The 24,635-nt window shown below is 36.4% G+C and overlaps 1 long non-coding RNA gene across 1 annotated transcript; it reads right to left on the minus strand.

Annotated features, from left to right (window-relative positions):
• Positions 1 to 5,993: 5,993 nt before the first annotated feature.
• On the minus strand, positions 5,994 to 7,070 carry LOC142539097 (uncharacterized). Its single transcript, XR_012818811.1, has 2 exons — positions 6,942 to 7,070; positions 5,994 to 6,240 (listed from the first exon to the last, which is right to left on the minus strand). It is a non-coding gene; the product is annotated as an uncharacterized LOC142539097 (long non-coding RNA).
• Positions 7,071 to 24,635: the final 17,565 nt, after the last annotated feature.

The raw sequence follows: 24,635 nt of genomic DNA on the forward strand, positions 1-24,635 counted from the left end.
CTCTTCCTTATTTGTAGGGTTATTATATACGTATATATATATATATATATATATATGTACAATTTGTCTCTTCCTTATTTGTAGGGTTATTTTTTACGTGTATATATATGTACATTTTGTCTCTTCCTTATTTGTTGGGTTACTATATGCATTATATAATACACACACACACACACACACACACACATATATATATATATATATATATATATATTACACAAATATATTTAAATTTTAGAATAATTCTTTTTAATATTTTCGGGTTCTTACAGGATCACTCGCAATAAGGGGTACAAAGTGACAACCCCTATCAAATCTCTTCACAAATTCAGCAATAATAGCGTCTCCCTGACGGAGAGTCGTAAATTCTCTCTTCAATCGTCCTCTAACATCAGCAGTAAAATATTTCTCGTAGAATATTTCCTTGAATCGAGCCCAAGTAAGTGTGGTAAGATTGACACCATGCTCGACTCTTTCCCACCATAAAGAATCATCATCCCTAAACAGATAAGTGGTACACCTCACACAGTCAGCATCCCCCATATCCAGATAGTGAAAGTGTACCTCGAGTGAACGAATCCAACCCTCAGCAGCAAAAGGATCGGTAGTGCCAGAAAATTCCTTCGGCCCTAGCCTCCGGAACTGATCATATATGTCATGCTGCGGCCTAGGTGCCTGCTGCAACTGCTGTAACTGCTGCTCTAAGAAGAGAGTCGTACCCTCAAGTGCACGAGGAGCAGCATCCCCTGGAGGAGGTGGTGGGGGGGCATTCTCTTGACGGTTCACACTGTTCTATGCTTGGTTTTCATTAACAGGGGCACGTCTAGGAGGCATTTTATCTGGACGTTTTCCAAATTCTAACGTAATCAACATGCATTTAAATCTAAGTTTTCTAATCAGGTGACATATCCTAATTCATTTAGCAGTTAAAGTATGCAAATCATATATACTCAAAAAGCTAGTACACATGTAACGTAAACATATTATTCATGTAATCATTCAGGAAACATCATACTAAATCATATAAAGCATGTAAAACTTACAAATTGAGGCTTGACGACCGATCTTTCTGATGCTGATGGTGGCACAACCCTATACAGAACCTGACTCTTATACCAACTGAAACGTCTGCTATTCGTTTTCTTAAAAAGTACTAAAAATTTTTTTCCTCCTACATATAAGTAAATACTTTGACAATACCTTATACCATTTTAAAAATAACCAATCGACTAACATTTCAAAATCAAAGGAAAATATTTTAAATCATATAATCGTCAATATTTTACCACACCTAAAAATCAATAAATATGAAAAGTATAGCACATACTAAATATTTCAAAAATATCTCAAATGCATAAATAAATAGTCGTAAAATTTTTAACGTAAATCATAAATTTAAACGCGGAAAGTAGAAGCGCTGGTCCTCGGGTGTGTACACCTTTAGTCCCGTCAGGTCAACCATCAAGACCTCCCATATCATAATAATTAATATCACCTGCATCAATCATACCTAGTGAGTCTAAAGACTCAACACATCATATTCTTGATAACAAATAATACGTAATACAGATCACATACAACAGTGAAAAATACTTGTACTCAAAATAACATTTTCATAATAATGCATAAACTTTAAACATAATCATTTCTATAACATTTTCATATCAACATATTCATATTCATATTAACATATTCATATTCATATTCGTGTTTGTTGAATTCAGATCGTGATTGTGACTCGTATTCTTATTCGTATTGGGCGATGGATCCATCTAGAGAAAACTACAGTACTGGGCGGCGAGGACACCAGTGACACTCTCACCGGTCAACTGGGCCTTGGCTAACGTACTAACATATTAACGTATTTCTATTCGTATCCAAAAAAATACGATCGTCGGACTCTCACTGGGACAATAACCCTCACGATATCTCCAACATATCATCGTATTTAGTCACAATCCCTTCACGTCCTTTAACATATTATCATCACTTAATAAAAATCATGCATATACATATCGTTTTATTTTTTAAACCAAGCATGCAACATATCTTTTAAATGTCCAATAATTAAACCATAAAAATCCATGAACATTTAAAAATCATAATTTAACATATAAAAATTCATAAATATTTGCAATAATCATATTAGCATATAAAATAGCATTCAGAGCACTGCCATGACGTTTAATATTTTCGGGTGTAAAATTACTATTTTACCCCAAGACGTAAAATTTCACGTTTTTTACTTTCTCTTAATTTCATTGACTCTAACATGTCCCAAATAATTATTTAGGCCTAAATTAAAATTCTCATAATTTTATTTAGCTTAAATACTAGACTTTTTAATTAACTCGTAATTAGTCGTTTTGAAGGAGTTTTAATTTCGAAAAATTCCAAACTTTAATATAAAATTCCTAAATTCAAAACATAGACATTTTATATTATTTTATTCCTCGTGAACAATGACCCGACCCCCGTGAGCCGTGTTTCAATTAATTTGATCATTAAAAACCCTAGCTTGACCCACATGTTTCGGCCCCGAGCCATGGTTCGATTTTCTCGAGCCACCCTCCAACCATGCCGGACCAAACCCTGAAAAACCCCCTTAGGCACCCTACTGGACCCTTGGAAGCCACGGACAGGACCCCTATGCTCGAACCGAAGCCACACCTGTAGGAGCAAGCAGCGACCGAGAGCTCTATGAAGACAAGGACTCTTGTTTACACTCCTAGGACTCTAGCCGACCAACCCACCCTTGAACCAGCCTATTGTGCACGCACCTAGGACCCTAAGGAGTCGACCTAGCCCAGCCCAAAGTCCCTAGATCTTGCCCTCTTACATGCGCAAGCCCTAGCACTTGCGCGACTCTACTGCACCTCTCGGGTAGGAGTCCTAGTTTGCTAGGGCTCCTCCCAGCCCTCTCAACTCGAGCCCTATGGTGGCTAGGGCTCTTCCCTTGACTCAACCAGACGTGGCCAAGCCCTGGATCAAAGTCGTTACCCAGCCCAGCCGCCCACTCTCTTAAACCGAGCCCTACAAGCCACACCGCCTGTATGCGATTCCTGCTTGGTTGTTCTTGATTTGCAACGTTTTTAGGGTGTTATTAGGACTCTAAACTCATGTAGAATCGTGATAGAACATGTCCTAGTCATGGAAACCCCTTTTGATGACATCATAAGATAATCAATCTCATATAAAACACAATCACATATCTGTTACTCTATTCTGATTATTGCAATCAAATTCTGAACATTCTGATCCCATTTCTGAATTATTGAAATTCTCGAATTCAGCTCTGATTCGGTTTGAACTATATATACTCTCACCGGTTCACAATAATCTGTAGCATATACGGATTCAAAAACAACAATAATACCAAATCAGAAACGAAATATCAATATCCTATACAGATCTAGTGAGTTCAGTGAACTCATAAAACAATGATTTCTGGTCAATATCTTCATGTCATTCTGATCAACTGTTATATCTCATCTGCAAATAAAATATGCTCCCCAAAACAATATAAGATGTCTCAAATACTGATTTAGAACAATAACAATACTCAGCAGATATAAAGCAACAGTCGAATAAAATAATCTGCCAAATCAGACAAAATACATTTCTGACAATTCTGACATTTCCGAACTTTCTGGTCTTTCTGATATCGGTATCTTATCAGCCACTAATCGAACTCTCAACTGTGTCAAAATCAATCGGTATACTAACTTCAGATAACGCATACTCTGAATACAATCTGTTCAAGCAAGATTCTTATCTGAATAATTTCTGTATACAATCAGCATAGTTCTCAGAATATCCAATAAAATCTTTCGTTATTCGATTCGATCAATCAAATACTGTAATTATATCAAAATCTCATAGATATAACAAGCATAGAATCATCAGAACATTCCTGAAGATACTGAAACATGCCACAGAGAAACACTAAATCAGATGTAACTCCTGTTTGGTATTCTTCTACTGATCTTTCAATTCATTCTGTATCATTCTGTACATTCAATATCATTCTGTACTGAACTCTAAAATAACAATCAATATCTGATCTGGATTCAATTCTGAAATCTATCTGTCTGATATAAAGCCAATCTAAAATCTTATCTAAGCAAGCATCAGCCAATTCGTATATCATTGGCGAATCTGCCAATGCTATGCTCGATTTCAGTATATCTACCGAATACATAAGGATACCATATGTTCCTTTCTGTATAAATCGAGTCATAGACAATTTAAATATCATAGGAATTCTAAATCTAGAATACTGTGAAATCTCTAGTCACCAACCATATCTGGTCTGAATCTTATACCCTCCTGAAAGGAATCTATAATAATTCTGTACTTGTTCAGCATATTAACATCAATAATGCAGTCAAATCAGAAAATACAAGTACATCATAATCTAACTCGATCTTATTTTCATCTTACTGTAGTATACAAGATGTCACAAAAATCTCTGATATCAATCTTTCTTTCTCAACAAGCAAAGACATCAATATTACAGTAATACAGACCCAACAGATAATGCATATCTCCATGCAACTCATTCAAAGATAATCATAGCAAGTGCATTTGTATATAAATCAATACATATGCAACATAATCATAAAAGATTAGTACCTGTCACTATGTCACCTAGTGGTTCCTGGGTCTGTCCCTCGATCACATATCCACATGGTCCAGCCCTCTAAGATCTGCGGGAACCTCTCTGTGGACAAACCTTAGCAAAATGCCCTGGCTGTCTACAAATATTGCATCTACCAAGCACTCCTTGGCATTGCTCTGAGGAATGTCTCCCTCCGCAAGTCCTGCAATAGACCTCAGTATGACTTGGAGTGGAACCACTTGAGCTAGAGGAACCACTTCCCAACTTCTTGAATGGCTTCTTTCGAGCTTTCAGCAAATCTTGCTTCCCACTCGTACTGCCGTGATCATATCGAAGAGGGGATTGCTGTGTCTGGGGTTGCTTCACACACAACCTTGTTAATTGTCTAATCAGACTCGCCTCCGCTCTCTTCGCTCTACTCAAGATATCAGCAAAATGGTAAGGTCGCTGCAAATTCATCAATGCAACTACCTCCGAATTCAACCCTCTGATGAACTGATTCACTACAGCTTCATCATTTCCAGCTAAATTAGGAGCAAAACGCAGTAGAGTAGAGAATTTAGCCACATATCCTTCAATATTCAGCTGCCCTTGGCTCAAATTCTCAAACTCTGCTTTCTTGTCCTCTCGGTACGAGGCTGAGAAAAATCTTTGATAAAATTCGGTTTTGAAGATTTCCCACGTGATCACAGTACCACGTTGTGCTAAGACTCCTTTGATTGTAATCCACCAACTTCTGGCAGCCTCTCGTAACTGGTGAAATACCAATTTAACTCTCTGTTCATCTGTACAAGCAAGTAAATCAAATAGTATTTCTATGTCATCAACCCAGTTCTGACAATCTTCGGATGTCTCGATACCACTCAGAATCGGCGGCTGAAATAACTGAAGTTCTGCTAACTTTACTTCCATCTGAGTTTCTGATGCATCTATCTGTTCAGACGAAATACTACCCTTTTCTGGAATTCGCCGTGGAGGTATATCTGAACATCAACAAATTAATACACAATCTATATAATCTGTCTCAGCCCTCCTCTGATCATATACCTCTGATTCAGACTCGGTTCTGATCCAGTCTTGATAATTACATGCTGTAATCAACTCAGATAACAAACAACATGTAATAGGGAAAGCAATAAATCATGCTAGCACACACAATGTAGGTCAACATTGAAATAATTCTCATGCTAGCAATCACATGCAAGGAAAGAAAATTCAATCTACCCCGCTCATTCTTTTCTATCTCAGTCTAAAGAATCTATCAACTCTGACTATCTCAATCTAAAGGATCTATCGCTCTGATACCACCTGTTGTGGGGACCCGGACGCTGATCTTCTTCTTAATCATCTTTGGGATTTAATTATCAATTAAGATAAACAGGGTCTAAAAATTTTTCTTTTTAAAATAAAGTGCGGAAGGTAATGGCATCTACATAATATACATATCTGTATAAAACTACATTTCAGTATAAAGGTACAATAATGTACAACAGTCTTTTCAATTAATCTAAGGTTCAACTACTAAAGTTCAAGTAATAAAACCAAATCTATCCAAGTCCGGAATCACCACGCTAAACTCGTCTTCTCTCATCATCTTCTCGACCCCGATCTTGTCCCACCTGTTGTCATGCACACATACAAAACAAGACAAAAGCCGGATTATAAACATGCTATCATGGACATATTTAAAAGTATCAAATCTAATAAAACATGGTAAGCATGCATATAAACAATCTAAATTATAAACATGCTATCATGGACATATTTAAAAGTAATAGATTTCATAATCTATAAAAATCAAATCAAAATAAGCATGCAACTCAATTCAGATAAACATGCAGTTTAATCAAATCATAAACATATACTATCATGACTGAAAGCAATAAAGATGGGTTTCATAGTCTATGAAACCACATCCATAAACGCATGCAGTTCTAGTCAAATCATGTCTAGACTCGACTCAACTATAACTCTAGGGATCCCGGTATGAATAAGACGATCTACCACCTACCCTCCCAATCGGGGTGACGGTACGTCTTATTCCTAGACTTCGGCCTGATCTATATCCACATCTACAATAGGAGACTGATCTTCCCCTACGCTGTGATATAGCCGAACATCTAGAAGTTTGACTGATCTGTCAAGACTCCCTATCTTAAATGCAATAAATAACAATCTGTAATTAAAGCATAGCATATCAACACATAAACAAAACATATTCATATCAGAATATAACAATAATCTAGTATGTGATTTTGTTGGGAAACTCAAATAGAATCTTATTTGAGTCGTGTCTTCCCGAATATCACATGAATTATACCTTTGTCGTCCCGGTCTGACGAAGACGATGACCTGTATTCAAATCTGTCCATATCAAATCTGAAATGACAATATCGAATACACTGTATCAGTGAATAACTCAATACACAATCTGTTCTGATTAATACTCAACTCAATACACTATCTGGTCAATATCAATGTAATCTCAATCACTATCATATCTGATCAATCTAAATCAATACTGAATCTGATCCATCTAAATCTAATAATTCAAAGTAAGACTTGGTTTGCTCAAAACTCAATCTATATCAATTTCGGCGGCATAACGGCGCAAATTCGATATACCCGGCAACTCAAACATCATTAATCTGATACCAACGACTAAAAACCTCACAATATCAACCACAACATAATAAAATCTGCACCTACTAGGTTCGAACAACATGCTGGATTTTTCAAACCAATTCATATGATGTCCGTTCTTCGATCCGATTACGGTTCTATAATCTCTATATACTCAAGAACACATATCAACAATTAAATCACAAATCCTCCAACATCTAAATTTTGAAACATGCTGGAAATGGATGAAAATTACCTCCCCTTGAAGCTCTTAAGGTAAGGATCAAGAATCTATACTTGGATTAATAAGTTGATTGTTGGATGTTGAGATATGAATTTTTGAAGATCAAAATCCTTGAAGGAACCCATGGAAACTCACGTTTTCACCCTTCCAAGCTAGGCATCCATGAAAAAAAATGAAAATTGGAAGGGAATGCCACGTTCAAGAGGTGACCAAGACAAGTGTCCCACTTAAATTTTCATATTTGCACTTTAGTCCCTCAACTTTTCACTAATTGCAAATTGGCCCCCGCTCAATCTTTTTAATTCAATTCAATCCTAAATAATTCCATTTCAATCCTAAATAATTGCAAACATCTTGGAATATAATTCAACACTCCAAAAGTTTCCAATTACATACTCTCGGATTAAAATAATATCATCTTTATTATCTCGGGCCTTACACAGCAGCAAGAACTCCTCAGAAAAATGGTGTAACTGAGAGAAGAAATCGAACCCTTAAAGAAGAAGCTAGAACAATGCTTTCTGATTCTGGTGTTTCTCAAAGGTTTTGGGTAGAAGCAGTAAACACTGCATGTTACACTCAGAATATATCCATGATTAACAAATATCATTTAAAAATGCCATACGAGATCTGGCATGGTCATAAAAGTGTGGTATCTTACTTCAGAATATGCGGCTGCAGATGTTTTATTAACGATAATGGCAAAAATCATTTGAAAGCATTTGATGCAAAATCTGCAGAAGGAGTATTTATGGGTTATTCATCAGTTAATAAAGCTTATAGAGTATTTAACAAATTCACTTTTAATGTAGAAGAGTCAATCCATGTTGTATTTGATGAATCTGTATTAATTGATAAGCCAACTGATCCAGTTGAGCTAGTTGATCGCTTTACAGATATAAGTTTGGAGGATGATAGTGAAGAAGAAGTTCATATCAATCGAAATCTCCTTCAAAGACCTGAACCAGAGATACTAGATCAATCAATTGAACAAGAAATTGTTCCTGATCATCAGTTGGTGGAGCAAAATGATGAAATTCAATCACCAACTGAAGCAACAACAACTGAAACTGAAGAAAATGTTCAGTTACCAACTGAACCAGTTGCTGAAATCGATCCAACCTATGCTGAATACAGATGGAAGAAATCACACCCTCCAGAATTGGTAATAGGTAATCCATCTGATCATGTAAGAACTCGGAATCAAATGATTAATCTTTTTATTCATTCTGCTTTTGTTTCCCAACTGGAACAAAATAAAACTGATGAAGCTCTTGCTGACCCTAACTGGATAAATGCTATGCAAAAAGAGCTAAATCAGTTTACCCATAACAATGTCTCAACTTAGTTCCAAGACCAATCTCTAAAACCATTATAGGTACAAAGTGGGTCTATAGGAACAAACTGAACGAAGAAGGTTCAGTTGTGCACAACAAAGTGAGGCTTGTAGCACAAGGATATAGGCAAGAAAAAGGGATAGATTGCGACGAGACATATGCACCAGTTGCACGAATGAAAGCAATCAGAATATTCCTTGCTTATGTCTCATTCAGAAACTTTAAAGTATACCAAATGGATGTCAAGAGTGCATTTCTAAATGGTCAGTTGCAGGAAGAATTATATGTTGAACAACCACCAGGTTTTGTTAATAACTCTGTTCCTGATCATGTTTATCATTTGAACAAAGCTCTATATGGTCTAAAACAAGCTCTAAGAGCTTGGTAAGAAACAATTTCAAAATTTCTAACTAATCATGATTTTACTGTTAGATCAGTTGATAAGAATCTGTTCAAATTTCAAAGAATGATCATATTTTACTTGTGCAAATATATGTTGATGACATTATTTTTGGGTCAACTAACCCAAAATTATGTGAGAAATTAGAAAAGTTAATGCATGAAAAATTTGAGATGAGCATGATGGGTGAACTAACATTCTTTCTCGGTCTGCAAGTGAAGCAACTTTGAAATTGGTACTTTTATCAGTCAGACCAAATACACAAAGGAACTGCTTAAGAAATTTGGCATGGAAACATGTTCAGCTACAAGTACTCCCATGAGATCATCGATTAAATTAGATAAAGATGAAGGGAGAATATTAGTTGAGACGACACTCTACAGAGGTTTAATAGGTTCTTTGTTATACCTAACTACTAGTCATCCTGATATTGTATTTGCTGTTTTCATGTGTTCTAAATTTCAGGAAAATCCTAAACAATCGCATTTTTCAGCTGCCAAATGCATATTGAAATATCTTAAAGGCACAGAAAATGCGGGCTTATTGTTGAAACATTTCTTGTTTGCAATCTTGCTTGATTTTGATGTTAACAAAACTTGTTTATTTGTTTCTAATGAGTTATATAAGAGCGCAGAAACTTAAACTAATCAGTCTTCAAACTGATCATTTATCAAGCTTAAACTGAAGCTATTGAGACGCAAACTGAAAGTTCTAACTGATTGATCGAACTGAACCAGTACAACTGAAGTATCAAGAGCAATTCAATTGATCGTCCAGTTGATAGGTGGTTCAGCAAAAGACCTTTAGAAGCCCGGCGAGTTGAAGAAGTGTTCAACTGACGAAGAGCCCAACTGACCAGTTAAACTGAATCAGTGAAATCAGTTCCACTGATGAGTCAACTAATTTCACCTCACAAGTTCAAGACCAGTTCAGAACATCAGTTAGGAGCGAACCGGTTTTCAGATAAGCCAAGCTTAATCCAGCTGTGCACAAAGGTACAAAAGCTATTGTACGATCAAGGTACAATAAGAGACGTTGCAGCAACGCTTAAAGAAAATGTTTCAGATATCTATTTGGGGGAACAAATTCAAACTGCAACGGGTTCATTCACTGAGTCTCACTGTACGTTCAGCCAAACGCCTATAAATAGAAGTCGAAGCTCAGTGATGACGAGGATGAGAGTTGACAAGTAAAAAGATAAAATATAGAGAGGGAACGCACAATGCTTATCAGCTTTGAAGAAGCAATCAGCACAGAGGGAACACTTCAACGTGTTATCAGCTTAGTTTTACAAGCATATTTCCCTCAGTGTGTGTGAACACTTTCGGGTTATTTTTAGAGATCAGTGCTCTCAGACACACACACTACCACTAATATTCCGTCTTGCACAATGACATAAAACATGTGTATGTAATCTCTGGCACACAAATGTTAAACAAGTGTTGGCTGGAGGGTGATGCCATCAGTCTAGACTACGAGTTCAGTTAGGCAGTGGGTAAGTCCTAAGCTGGAAGGGTTATTACACTTGTTGTGATTAATCAAAGTCTTCTAGTGGTACCCTGTTAGAACTTTTCAAGTTCGCAATCTTTATTTTGATGATAACAAAAGTTGTTAATTTGTGTTACTAATAATCTACCTTAGTATGCAGTAGCTAGGATCACTCACGAGATGTTTACATAGCAAGCTAAAGATCTAACTGATCGCACAAACTGAATTACTCTAACTGTTAAGTCAATTAAGCAGTCCAGCTGATTATCCAGTTGATAGGTGATTCAGGAGGAGAACCTTAGAAGCCTAGCCAGCAGAAGGAGTGTTCAACTGATGAAGAAAACAAGCTGATCAGTTGAACTGAACAAGAGTGAAATCTGTTCAACTGACGAGTCAACTGATTTCACCAGCCCAACTGAAGATCAGTTCCGCTGACCAGTTCGAAGCATCAGTCAGAATCTTTCAGTTATGGATGAAGACAAACTATTTCAGTGGAGTCCAGCTGTACGTGAAGTTACAAAGCCATTGTCCAGTCAAAGGACAACAATTGACTTTGAATCAGAGCATTAAATACAAAATGTTTCAGAAGGGCAGTCGAAAAGTCGAGACACAAAGTCCAAGAAACGAATTCAAGATTCAATGGATATAACAAATGAGTCTCACTGTACGTTCAGTTTTCCCGCTTATATAAAGAGAAGATCAGTGAAGACTCAATAAGAAGAAGTGTAAGCAAAAAGAAGCTTTTAAGAATATACTAGAGAAAAGAAAGGGTACGCTCATTGCACATTAGCTTTCAGAAGCAATCAGCTCAGAGGGAACTCTTCACAGTTATATCAGCTTAGATTAGAAGCTTATTTCCCTCAGTGTGTGAGAACATTGTTGTTCAGTTCTCTTACACAAACACTCTCAACCACTCAAATACAGTCTTGCACAAAGACGTTAAACTTGTGTATGTAGTATTTGACACATAGACGTTAAAGAAGTGTTGGCTGGAAGGTTGTAACGTCCCAGATTCGACGACTGTCCTCACTGTATCAAGACGAGTCTTTCCAGCGTGCTTATGTCCTCACTTACACGCACCCTGGGAAACTTCCCAGGAGGTCACCCATCCCAAAATTGCTCAAAGGCAAGCACGCTTAACTTTAGAGTTCTTATGTGATGAGCTACCGAAATGAAGAGGCACCTTCGTGATATGAGTAGTACAAATATAATCTTTTAAGCCCTCTTTAACTGTACAGTCCATTACATTGAACAGTCTCGGAATCCCTCTCATTCCGGTATGGGATCGGTTCATTCATGTTCCCTCCACCTAGAAGCCTGCCAGGAGCCGCTCATTGTCCGTGCAACCTCATGGCACCGGCGATCACCCCCCGTCCTCTTCGACCCCGGGCCTCACATGCCCATCAGCTTCCGCTTGGTTCGTCCCCGAACCACATCGTACTAAGAGAGGTCGGCTCTTATACCACTTGTAACGTCCCAGATTCGACGACTGTCCTCACTGTATCAAGACGAGTCTTTCCAGCGTGCTTATGTCCTCACTCACACGCACCCTGGGTAACTTCCCAGGAGGTCACCCATCCCAAAATTGTCTCAAGTCAAGCACGCTTAACTTTGGAGTTCTTATGTGATGAGCTACCGAAAAGAAGATGCACCTTCGTGATATGAGTAGTACAAATCAAATCTTTTAAGCCCTCTTTAACTGTACAGTCCATTACATTGAATAGTCTCGGAATCCCTCTCATTCCGGTATGTGATCGGTTCATTCATGTTCCCTCCACCTAGAAGCTTGCCAGGAGCCGCTCATTGTCCGTTCAACCTCATGGCACCGGCGATCACCCCCCGCCCTCTTCGGCCCCGGGGCTCACAAAGGTACTGGCTTAAGTCGTAGCTAGGAGTTCAGTTTAGGCAGTAGTGTAAGTCCTAGCTGAGTGGGTTTGTACAAGTGTTTGTATAAATCAAAGTCTTCTAGTGGATCCTACCCGAGACGGTAGAAGGGGTGACATAGGAGCAGTTGAAGTCTCCGAACATCCGTAAATATATCTTGTGTATTTAACTGATTAACTATTGTTTTCAAACTGTTTGGATCAGTTCGAGTATCCATCAGTTCAGTTATCACCATAACTGAACTGATGAATGCAAAAACTAATCTACTCTTTTTCGGTTATTCATTTTACATAAGTTAAAATATTTTCTAATATAACATTTTTCTTCACGAAGGTTTACTTCGAGTTTCTTCCGCTTGGTTTTTACCAAACTCGATTTAATTAATCGGTGTTAATATTATTAGAACACGAGTTATTGCAGATCATTGGAGAATATAGTGTTCGAAATGCCTTCGAAGGCACTAGCACACTCGATCCTTCAATTGGTATCAGAGCTGGTTGTTCTAAGAAGAACATTTGAAGAAAATTGTGTTTTAATATTTGCTTCTTTAAAATAGTGTAAAAAGCTATTTTAAAATATTTCATACTATTTTCAAAACTATTTGAAAATATTTATATGTCGCTCTTTAGTAAAGAGTTGAGAGGCTTGTTCTACAACTAACGTTGTAGCCACTTCTCTAGATTCTATACTTTGGGGTTTTAATCAGCCTGCAGCGGACTGAGAATCATATGCAAAGATGCACAGCTAAATTGCCCATTGAAAAGTTTTCAGTTGCAAGCCTACCAGGTCAGCTGTTCTTCAGACGAAACTCATCCATGCTGGGACGTTGGTAGATGAAATCACCAATTTTATTCCAGTTGAGCCTAGTCAGAGTCTGCTCGACCAGTTAGTCTGTGAAGAAGTCAAGTTCAAGCAGTTTAACTCGTTTCTCTAGCAAATTGAACTCACAACCGATGCATCATTTCAAGCAGTCAAGCAACTAGTTGATGGTATATCCAGTTCTGTCGCATAAACCAACTGATATGTGATGTTGTTTAAAATATGCTACTGTTGTAATAATTTTTCTTGTTCAACTGATGTATGTACTCAGATGTAAATACAAGAAAATTTATTTAAATAAACATCATATTTGTTCAGCTGTGTTTCGTTGTGACAGAATGAATATTTCCAGATCTCTTGTCTACATTGCTTGAATGATTATAATCTCTGAATGAATGATTATATAAATATCTTTCAGATACGGGTTTTTATTCAGTTTCTGAGGGGGAGTTTTTCGTTTTTCTCTCAAACTGAAATTATTGTCAATCAGTTTTAAAATTCAGTTGTTGAGAAAAATTCTTTTCTTCTCATCAACTGAAAAGTATTTTCTTAATTTTGGTTATCTCTTCTAAATTTTTTTTCGATTCAGTTTTGGAGGGGGAGTTTTTCTTTGTTTTCAAAACTTCTTTAAATTCAGTTATAAAGGGGGAGCTTTTAACGATGTTTGAATATACTAACCCTTGAACTGAATATATTGCGCTTAACTGCTCAAGTTTTTGTAATCATTAAAAAGGGGGAGATTGTTGGAACTTTTCAAGTTCGCAATCTTGATTTTGATAATAACAAAACTTGTTAATTTGTGTTACTAATAATCTACCTTAGTGTGCGGTAGCTAGGATCACCCACGAGATGTTTACATCGCAAGCTGAAGACCTAACTGATTGCACAAACTGAATCAGTCTAACTGTTAAGTCAATTGAGCAGTCCAGCTGATTTTTCAGTTGATAGGTGATTCAGGAGGAGAACCTCATAAGCCTAGCCAGCAGAAGGAGTGTTCAACTGATGAAGAAAACCAGCTGATCAGTTCAACTGAACAAGAGTGAAATCAGTTCAACTGACGAGTCAACTGATTTCACCAGCCCAACTGAAGATCAGTTTCGCTGACCAGTTCGAAGCATCAGTCAGAATCTTTCAGTTATGGATGAAGACAAACTATTTCAGTGGAGTCCAGCTGTACGTGAAGGTACAAAGCCATTGTCCAGTCAAATGACAATAATTGACTTTGAATCAGAGCATTAAAACAAAACGTTTCAGAAGGGCAGTCGAAAAGTCGAGACACAAAGTCCAAGAAACGAATTCAAGATGCAACGGATATAACAAATGATTCTCAATGTACATTCAATTTTCCCGCCTATATAAAGAGAAGATCAGTGAAGACTCAATAAAAAGAAGAGTGAGCAAAAAGAAGCTTTTAAGAATTTACGAGAGAAAAGAAAGGGCACGCTCATTGCACATTAGCTTTCAGAAACAATCAGCCCAGAGGGAACTCTTCACAGTTATATCAGCTTAAATTAGAAGCTTATTTCCCTCAGTGTGTGAGAACATTGTTGTTCAGTTCTCTCACACAAACACTCTCAACAACTCAAATGCAGTCTTGCACAAAGATGTTAAACTTTTGTATGTAGTATTTGACACATAGACGTTAAAGAATTGTTGGCTGAAAGGTACTGCCTTCAGTCGTAGCTAGGAGTTCAGTTTCGACAGTAGTGTAAGTCCTAGCTGAGTGGGTTTGTACAAGTGTTTGTATAAATCAAAGTCTTCTAGTGGATCCTACCCGAGGCGATAGAAGGGGTGACGTAGGAGCAGTTGAAGTCTCCGAACATCCATAAACATATCTTGTGTATTTAATTGATTAACTATTGTTTTCAAACTGTTTGGATCAGTTAGAGTATCCGTCAGTTCAATGTCACCATAACTGAACATATCAATGCAAAAACTAATCTACTCTTTTTTGGTTATTCAGTTTACACAAGTTAAAACGTTTTCTAATATAACAATTTTCTTCACGAAGGATTACTTTGAGTTTCTTCCGCTTGGTTTTAACCAAACTCTATTTAATTCATCGGTGTTAATATTATTAGAACACGAGCTATTGCAGCTCATTGGAGAAAATAGTGTTCGAAATGCCTTCGAAGGCACTAGCACACTCGATCCTTCATACCCACCCGAGGCGGTAGAAGGGGTGACGTAGGAGCAGTTAAAGTCTCCGATCATCCATAAACATATCTTGTGTTATTTCTGTTTAACTGCTTGTTTTTGTTCTTAACTGATTTGATCAATTCAGTTCTGTCCATATCTGAACTGATATAAGCCAGAACTCATCTAATGTAATTTTCAATTCTTCAGTTGCACAAGATATAAAATATATCAGTGTTTCTAAACGAAGGATTGCTTCGAGTATTTTCCGCTTGGTTTGAAACCAAACTCGATCTAATTCATCGATGTATACATTCTTAGAACACGAGCTGTTGCAGCTCATTGAGAAATTCGTGTCTTTGAAGCATCACATGTATTGGGTTCTCAAACGGTTTCAACTGGTATCAGAGCTGGCTGTTCTAAGAAGGGCATTTGAAAACCGATATTCTTTTTAAAATGTGTTTTAAAAAGTTGTTAAAATGGTTTTCAAAACCCTCTGATATTATTTTATATGTTTGCTGTGCTATTTTGTTGTTTAGCTGTTTGCAGGATTTTTGAGTTCAACTGACAGCAGGATAGCTAAACTGATCAGCGGACAAGATTTCAGTTGCCAGCTTACCAGTTGAAATGATCAACAGACGAAACGCAACTACAAGCTGAAACTGGAGAGTTAAGTGGAGCTTAATCATCAGAAGTGCCGTCGCTTTATTGCCATATCGATCCTAGTTGTTGATCATTGCGGTTCAGCATCAGTTTACTCCATTTTGCATCAGTTATACCAGTTATCCAGCACAGAGATCAAGTCCAAGGCAATTAGATGTTCTTATGGCCAAAGAAACTCAAAATCGATGCAGCATTCCAAGCATTCTAGGCAACCAATTGTTGGTACATTCAGTTCTATATTATATAAACTTACTAATATTTGATGTTATTTGATATTTGCTAAGTGTAGTAGCAATTCCATTACATAAGATGGTGTACTTTATGTTAATACAAGGGACGCGTAATGGATTTAAATAACATCATGTGTATCCAGTTAGTTTGCATGTAACTGAACTGATTTTTCCAGTTTATATGTTTCCTTAACTGCTTGAGTGTTTATTGCATAATATTATTTTTAAAATCGCGCAACGATATTATTTTTGAGGTGGAGTTTTTGATTCAGTTCTTGAGGGGGAGCTATTCTTTAAAACTGATTTCAAATTTGCTATCCCTCGAACTGAAAAATTGTTTTCAAATCGCTTATTCAATCGTTGAGGGGGGGCTTTTCTTTTTACTATCCCTCGAACTGAAAGTTCTTTTAGTCGCTTTAATGTTTTTAAACATTTTTTGTTCTCACAAAGGGGGAGAATTATTAAATGTTTAAATTTATTTTAAATCGCTTTAACTGTTCAAGTTGTGTGATCATCAAAAAAGGGGAAATTGTTGGAACATTGAAAGTTCGCAATCTTTCTTTATTTTGATGATAAAAAAAGTTGTTTATTTGTTTCTAATGAGTTTATCTAAGTGAACAACTGAAACTGACCAGGCTTCAAACTGATCAGTTATCAAGCTTAAACTGAAGCTATTGAGACGCAAACTGAAAGTGCCAACTGATTGATCGAACTAAACCAGTACCACTGAAGTATCGAGAGAAGTTCAACTGATCATCCAGTTGATAGATGGTTCAACAGAAGACCTTTAGAAGCCCGGAGAGCTGATGAAGATTTCAACTGATAAAGAGCCCAACTGACAAGTTAAACTGAATCAGTGAAATCAGTTCAGCTGATGAGTCAACTGATTTCAACTCACAAGTTGAAGACAAGTTCAACTGACCAGTTCAGAACATCTGTTAGGAGCGAACTAGTTTGCAGATACGCCAAGCTTAATCCTGCTGTGAACAAAGGTACAAAAGCTATTGTATGATCAAGGTACAATAAGAGACGTTGAAGCAACACTTATAGCCAAATGTTCCAGATATCTATTTGGGGGAACAAATTCAAACTGCAACAGGTTCATTCACTGAGTCTCACTCTACGTTTAGCCAAACGCCTATAAATAGAAGTCGAAGCTCAGTGAAGAGGAGGATGAGAGTTGACAAGTAAAAAGATAAACTATAGAGAGGGCACACACAATACTTATCAGCTTTGAAGAACCAATCAGCCCAGAGGGAACACTTCAAGGTGTTATCAGCTTTGTTTTAGAATCATATTTCCCTCAGTGTGTGAGAACACTTTCGGGTAGTTTTCAGATATCAGTTCTCACACACGCACACCACCACTCAAATTTCGTCTTGCACAATGACGTAAAACATGTGTATATAGTCTTTGACACACAAATGTAAAACAAGTGTTGGCTGGAAGGTGATGCCTTCAGTCTAGACTAGGAGTTCAGTTAGGAAGTGGATAAGTTCTAAGTTGGGTGGGTTATTACACTTGTTGTAATTAATCAAAGTCTTCTAGTGGTACCTATCCGAGGAGGTAGAAGGGGTGACATAGGAGAAGTTGAAGTCTCCGAACATCCAATAACATATCTTTTGTTATTTCTGTTTAACTGCTTGTTTTTGTTCTTAACTGATTTGTTCAGTTCAACTGATATCAGTTCTGTTATGTCCATATCTGAACTGATATAAGCCAGAACTGATCTCAAGTAATTTTTCGTTATTCAGTTCCACAAGATATTAAATATATCAGTGTTTCTTAACGAAGGATTGCTTCGAGTATTTTCCGCTTGGTTTGAAACCAAACTCGATCTAATTCATCGATGTATACATTCTTAGAACACGAGCTGTTGCAGCTCATTGAGAAATTCGTGTCTTTGAAGCATCACATGTATTGGGTTCTCAAACGGTTTCAACTGGTATCAGAGCTGGCTGTTCTAAGAAGGGCATTTGAAAACCGATATTCTTTTTAAAATGTGTTTTAAAAAGTTGTTAAAATGGTTTTCAAAACCCTCTGATATTATTTTATATGTTTGCTGTGCTATTTTGTTGTTTAGCTGTTTGCAGGATTTTTGAGTTCAACTGACAGCAGGATAGCTAAACTGATCAGCGGACAAGATTTCAGTTGCCATCTTGCCAGTTGAAATGATCAACAGACGAAACGTAACTACAAGCTGAAACTAGTGAGATAAGTGGAGCTTAATCATCAGAAGTGCCGTCGCTTTATTGCCATATCGATCCTAGTTGTTGATCATTGCGGTTCAGCATAAGTTTATTCCAATTTGCATCAGTTATACCAGTTATCCAGCACAAAGATCAAGTCCAAGGCAATTAGATGTTCTTATGGCCAAAGAAACTCAAAATCGATGCAGCATTCCAAGCATTCTAGGCAACCAATTGTTGATACATTCAGTTCTATATTATATAAACTGACTAATATTTGATGTTATTTGATATTTGCTAAGTGTAGTAGCAATTCCATTACATAAGATGGTGTACTTTATGTCAATACAAGGGACGCATAATGGATTTAATTAACATCATGTGTATCCAGTTAGTTTGCATGTAACTGAACTGATTTTTCCAGTTTATATGTTTCCTTAACTGCTTGAGTGTTTATTGCTTAATATTCTTTTTAAAATCGCGCAACGTTATTATTTTTTAGGGGGAATTTTTGATTCAGTTCTTGAGGGGGAGCTATTCTTTAAAACTGATTTTAAATTTGCTATCCCTCGAACTGAAAAATTGTTTTCAAATCGCTTATTCAGTTGTTGAGGGGGAGCTTTTCTTTCTACTATCCCTCGAACTGAAAGTTCTTTAGTCGCTTTAATGTTTTTAAACATTTTTTGTTCTCACAAAGGAGGAGATTTATTAAATGTTTAAATTTATTTTAAATCGCTTTAACTGTTCAAGTTGTGTGATCATCAAAAATGGGGAGATCGTTGGAACATTGCAAGTTCGCAATCTTTCTTGATTTTGATGATAAAAAAATTGTTTATTTGTTTCTAATGAGTTTATCTAAGTGAACAACTGAAACTGATCAGGCTTCAAACTGATCAGTTATCAAGCTTAAACTGAAGCTATTGAGACTCAAACTAAAAGAGCCAACTGATTGATCGAACTGAACCAGTACAACTGAAGTATCGAGAGAAGTTCAACTGATCATCCAGTTGATAGATGGTTCAACAGAAGACCTTTAGAAGCCCGGCGAGCTGATGAAGATTTCAACTGATAAAGAGCCCAACTGACCAGTTAAACTGAATCAGTGAAATCAGTTCAGCTGATGAGTCAACTGATTTCAACTCACCAGTTCAAGACATGTTCAACTGACCAGTTCAGAACATTAGTTAGGAGGGAACTAGTTTACAGATACGCCAAGCTTAATCCAGCTGTGCACAAAGGTACAAAAGCTATTGTATGATCATGGTACAATAAGAGACGTTGCAGCAGTGCTTAAAGCCAAATGTTCCAGATATCTATTTGGGGGAACAAATTCAAACTGCAACAGGTTCATTCACTGAGTCTCACTCTACGTTAAGCCAAACGTCTATAAATAGAAGTCGAAGCTCAGTGAAGACGAGGATGAGAGTTGACAAGTAAAAAGATAAACTATAGGGAGGGCACACACAATGCTAATCAGCTTTGAAGAAGCAATCAGCCCAGAGGAAATACTTCAAGGTGTTATCAGCTTTGTTTTAGAATCATATTTCCCTCAGTGTGTGAGAACACTTTCGGGTAGTTTTTAGAGATCAGTTCTCACACACGCACACCACCACTCAAATTTCTTCTTGCACAATGACGTAAAACATGTGTATATAGTCTTTGACACACAAATGTAAAACAAGTGTTGGCTGGAAAGTGTTGCCTTCAGTCTAGACTAGGAGTTCTGTTAGGAAGTGGGTAAGTTCTAAGCTGGGTGGGTTATTACACTTGTTGTAATTAATCAAAGTCTTCTAGTGGTACCTACCCGAGGAGGTAGAAGGGGTGACATAGGAGCAGTTGAAGTCTTCGAACATCCAATAACATATCTTTTGTTATTTCTGTTTAACTGCTTGTTTTTGTTCTTAACTGATTTGTTCAGTTCGACAGATATCAGTTCTGTTATGTCCATATCTGAACTGATATAAGCCAGAACTGATCTCCTGTAATTTTCCGTTATTCAGTTGCACAAGATATTAAATATATCAATGTTTCTTAACGAAGGATTGTTTCAAGTATTTTCCGCTTGGTTTGAAACCATACTCGATCTAATTCATCGATGTATACATTCTTAGAATATGAGTTATTTTACCTCATTAAGAAATTCGTGTCTTTCAAGAATCATATGTATTGGGTGCTAAAACGGTGTCGATCCTTCAACTGGTATCAGAGCTGGCTGTTCTAAGAAGGACATTTGAAAACTGATATTCTTTTTAAAATGTGTTTTAAAAAGTTTTTAAAATGGTTTTCAAAACACTTTGATAATATTTTACATGTTTGCTGTGCTATTTTGTTGTTTAGCTGTTTCCAGGATTTTTGAGTTCAACTGACAGCAGGATAGCTAAACTGATCAGCGGACAAGATTTCAGTTGCCATCTTGCCAGTTGAAATGATCAACAGACGAAACGTAACTACAAGCTGAAACTAGTGAGATAAGTGGAGCTTAATCATCAGAAGTGCCGTCTCTTTATTGCCATATCGATCCTAGTTGTTGATCATTGCGGTTCAGCATCAGTTTACTCCAATTTGCATCAGTTATACCAGTTATCCAGCACCGAGATCAAGTCCAAGGCAATTAGATGTTCTTATGGCCAAAGAAACTCAAAATCGATGCAGCATTCCAAGCATTCTAGGCAACCAATTGTTGATACATTCAGTTCTATATTATATAAACTGACTAATATTTGATGTTATTTGATATTTGCTAAGTGTAGTAGCAATTCCATTACATAAGATGGTGTACTTTATGTTAATACAAGGGACGCGTAATGGATTTAATTAACATCATGTGTATCCAGTTAGTTTGCATGTAACTGAACTAATTTTTCCAGTTTATATGTTTCCTTAACTGCTTGAGTGTTTATTGCTTAATATTCTTTTTAAAATCGCGCAACGATATTATTTTTGAGGGGGAGTTTTTGATTAAGTTCTTGAGGGGGAGCTATTCTTTAAAACTGATTTTAAATTTGCTATCCCTCAAACTAAAAACTTGTTTTCAAATCGCTTATTCAGTTGTTGAGGGGGAGCTTTTCTTTCTACTATCCCTCGAACTGAAAGTTCTTTAGTCGATTTAATGTTTTTAAACATTTTTTGTTCTCACAAAGGGGGAGAATTATTAAATGTTTAAATTTATTTTAAATCGCTTTAACTGTTCAAGTTGTGTGATCATCAAAAAGGGGGAAATTGTTGGAACATTGAAAGTTCGCAATCTTTCTTGATTTTGATGATAAAAAAATTGTTTATTTGTTTCTAATGAGTTTATCTAAGTGAACAACTGAAACTGATCAGGCTTTAAACTGATCAGTTATCAAGCTTAAACTGAAGCTATTGAGACGCAAACTGAAAGTGCCAACTGATTGATCGAACTGAACCAGTACCACTGTAGTATGGAGAAAAGTTCAACTGATCATCCAGTTGATAGATGGTTCAACAGAAGATCTTTAGAAGCCCGGCGAGCTGATGAAGATTTCAACTGATAAAGAGCCGAACTGACCAGTTAAACTGAATCAGTGAAATCAGTTCAGCTGATGAGTCAACTGATTTCAACTCACCAGTTCAAGACCTGTTCAACTGACCAGTTCAGAACATTAGTTAGGAGGGAACTAGTTTACAGATACGCCAAGCTTAATCCAGCTGTGCACAAAGGTACAAAAGCTATTGTATGATCATGGTACAATAAGAGACGTTGCAGCAGTACTTAAAGCCAAATGTTCCAGATATCTATTTGGGGGAACAAATTCAAACTGCAACAGGTTCATTCACTGAGTCTCACTCTACGTTCAGCCAAACGCCTATAAATAGAAGTCGAAGCTCAGTGAAGACGAGGATGAGAGTTGACAAGTAAAAAGATAAACTATAGAGAGGGACACACAATGCTTATCAGCTTTGAAGAAGCAATCAGCCCAGAGGGAACACTTCAAGGTGTTATCAGCTTTGTTTTAGAATCATATTTCCCTCAGTGTGTGAGAAAACTTTCGGGTAGTTTTCAGAGATCAATTCTCACACACGCACACCACCACTCAAATTTCGTCTTGCACAATGACGTAAAACATGTGTATGTAGTTGTAACGACCCGAAAATCAGACTACGTATAAGCCATGCATAATTATTACTATTTAAATTTAAAAATGATTTATATATATATATATATGAAGAGTCTAATTCATTTTGATATTTGACAAGTCATAACTATTTATTTTATATGCAAAAGTTTAGTTTTATCTTTTCAGTTAAATACGCGAGGACGGACCGGAGTTTGAAGATTAGAGATAAGATTAATAATAAAAAAGACATTCCTAAATTTAAGTTAAGTCAAAGAATAATTTAATTTAAAGAAAAAGAATGTCCTTGGGATTTAATAAACTTAAGACTATTGAACCTTATGATACGGTAAATCTATAAAATGAAATTGGAAATACTGAGTACTCATGGGTAATTGTGGAATTTTCGAGATTTAGAAAAAAAAATTGGACGATATTCGAGGAAAGTAAGAATTATTTTTACAATTTTAAGAAATTTGAGAACTTATCTAGTAGTAAGTGAGAATTGAACGGTTTAAATGGTAGGAATTTTCGGTTATTTAGGCTCGAAGGAAATATAGAATATTTAGATATTTGGATTATAATGTTATAATGAATGGTAACTAAGGACATTGTAGGATGAATCAATCTTAGGCATGAAAATTTAAGCGTTAGTGAAAACATGTTGTGGCAAATTAAGGATTTAAAGTGATGCCGATTTAAGGTAAAATTTGATCGGTTAGTTAAGTTATAAGGATAAACATTGAGTTAGAATTTTTTTTTTTGGGAATTTAAGTTTGATGTGTCGTAAGTTTTAACCAGGATCTTAACAGTTAGAATTATACCTTTGGGGGAATTTGATTTTTCTAGAAAGTTGAGTATGATGGATGGTTAGGTTACTCGATAGACGCATGTAAGAATTGAATTAGACACCTTATCTTGAGGAATTTTGAAAGTCATAAAGAAATTTGGGACTAAGCGGATATGTGGGCTGGAGTTATACTATCTAATATTATTTGGGTTGCATAAGCTTGAATTTCAAGATTTATAATATAGGTGTTCATACATAAGTTTTGGGTGAAATAAAAAAAAAAGAATTAGAGGCGTTCAACATAGAGTACCAATGAACTAACATTAAGATTTTAATTGAGTAAGAAATCCGAAATCTTGATATGGGAATTTTAGAACTCTATGGGTGATATATGAGCGAAGTTGAATTATTAGAGTAAGTTTATCGCTAACATGAGATAACTTATTAAGTTTTATACACTAGACTTAATTAAGCATTGATGATACTTAAGAATGCGACATTTGTTTCAATGAGGAAAGTCCAGAGTCTTAGGCCTCAACTATATTGTAATTGGAAAGAAAATGGTTTAAGCATATAATTGAGACTTGAATGGCTTTAAAATATTGGTAGAAGGTCGATGTTGTATAATTGGGTTTTATGGATTAACGTTATTTGAGGTTTAAGATTTGCAACAATTTTATATTTGGAGTATACTCGTAAATAGTTAAGTTATATAAGTTTGGGCTGTAAGATAAAGATTCGATTCAAGGATCTTAGACTAATTTTGTTATGGAGCTGAGATAAGATTTAATTTTTAAGTGTATCATCGAGGATAGAAGTTGATCTGTAACCTTTGGTGCTAAGAGTCTTTAAGTTGAACTGCGTAAATGCTAATGTAATAGGTCGTTGAACATTACGGGTATAGTATAAGGAAGGTTATACATGATAAGTTTGAACCACCAATTTTAATATTGGGAACGATGAGAAAAGTCAGAATTCGAGGTCATAGTAAAGTAAAGCTAAGTTACTATAAGTCGTTTTAAGTTGCGATTCGCAAATGAGATTTTTGGTAGGCAATCTAATTAGGATTGAAGAAACGTAAGGACAGCCTATGACTTAATTTTTATCAGAGTAGCGCAGCGGTAGCGTGGTTGTTG

Source organism: Primulina tabacum, chromosome 3 (genome assembly GCF_025594145.1).
Source record: "Primulina tabacum isolate GXHZ01 chromosome 3, ASM2559414v2, whole genome shotgun sequence".
Classification (NCBI taxonomy): Eukaryota; Viridiplantae; Streptophyta; class Magnoliopsida; order Lamiales; family Gesneriaceae; genus Primulina; species Primulina tabacum.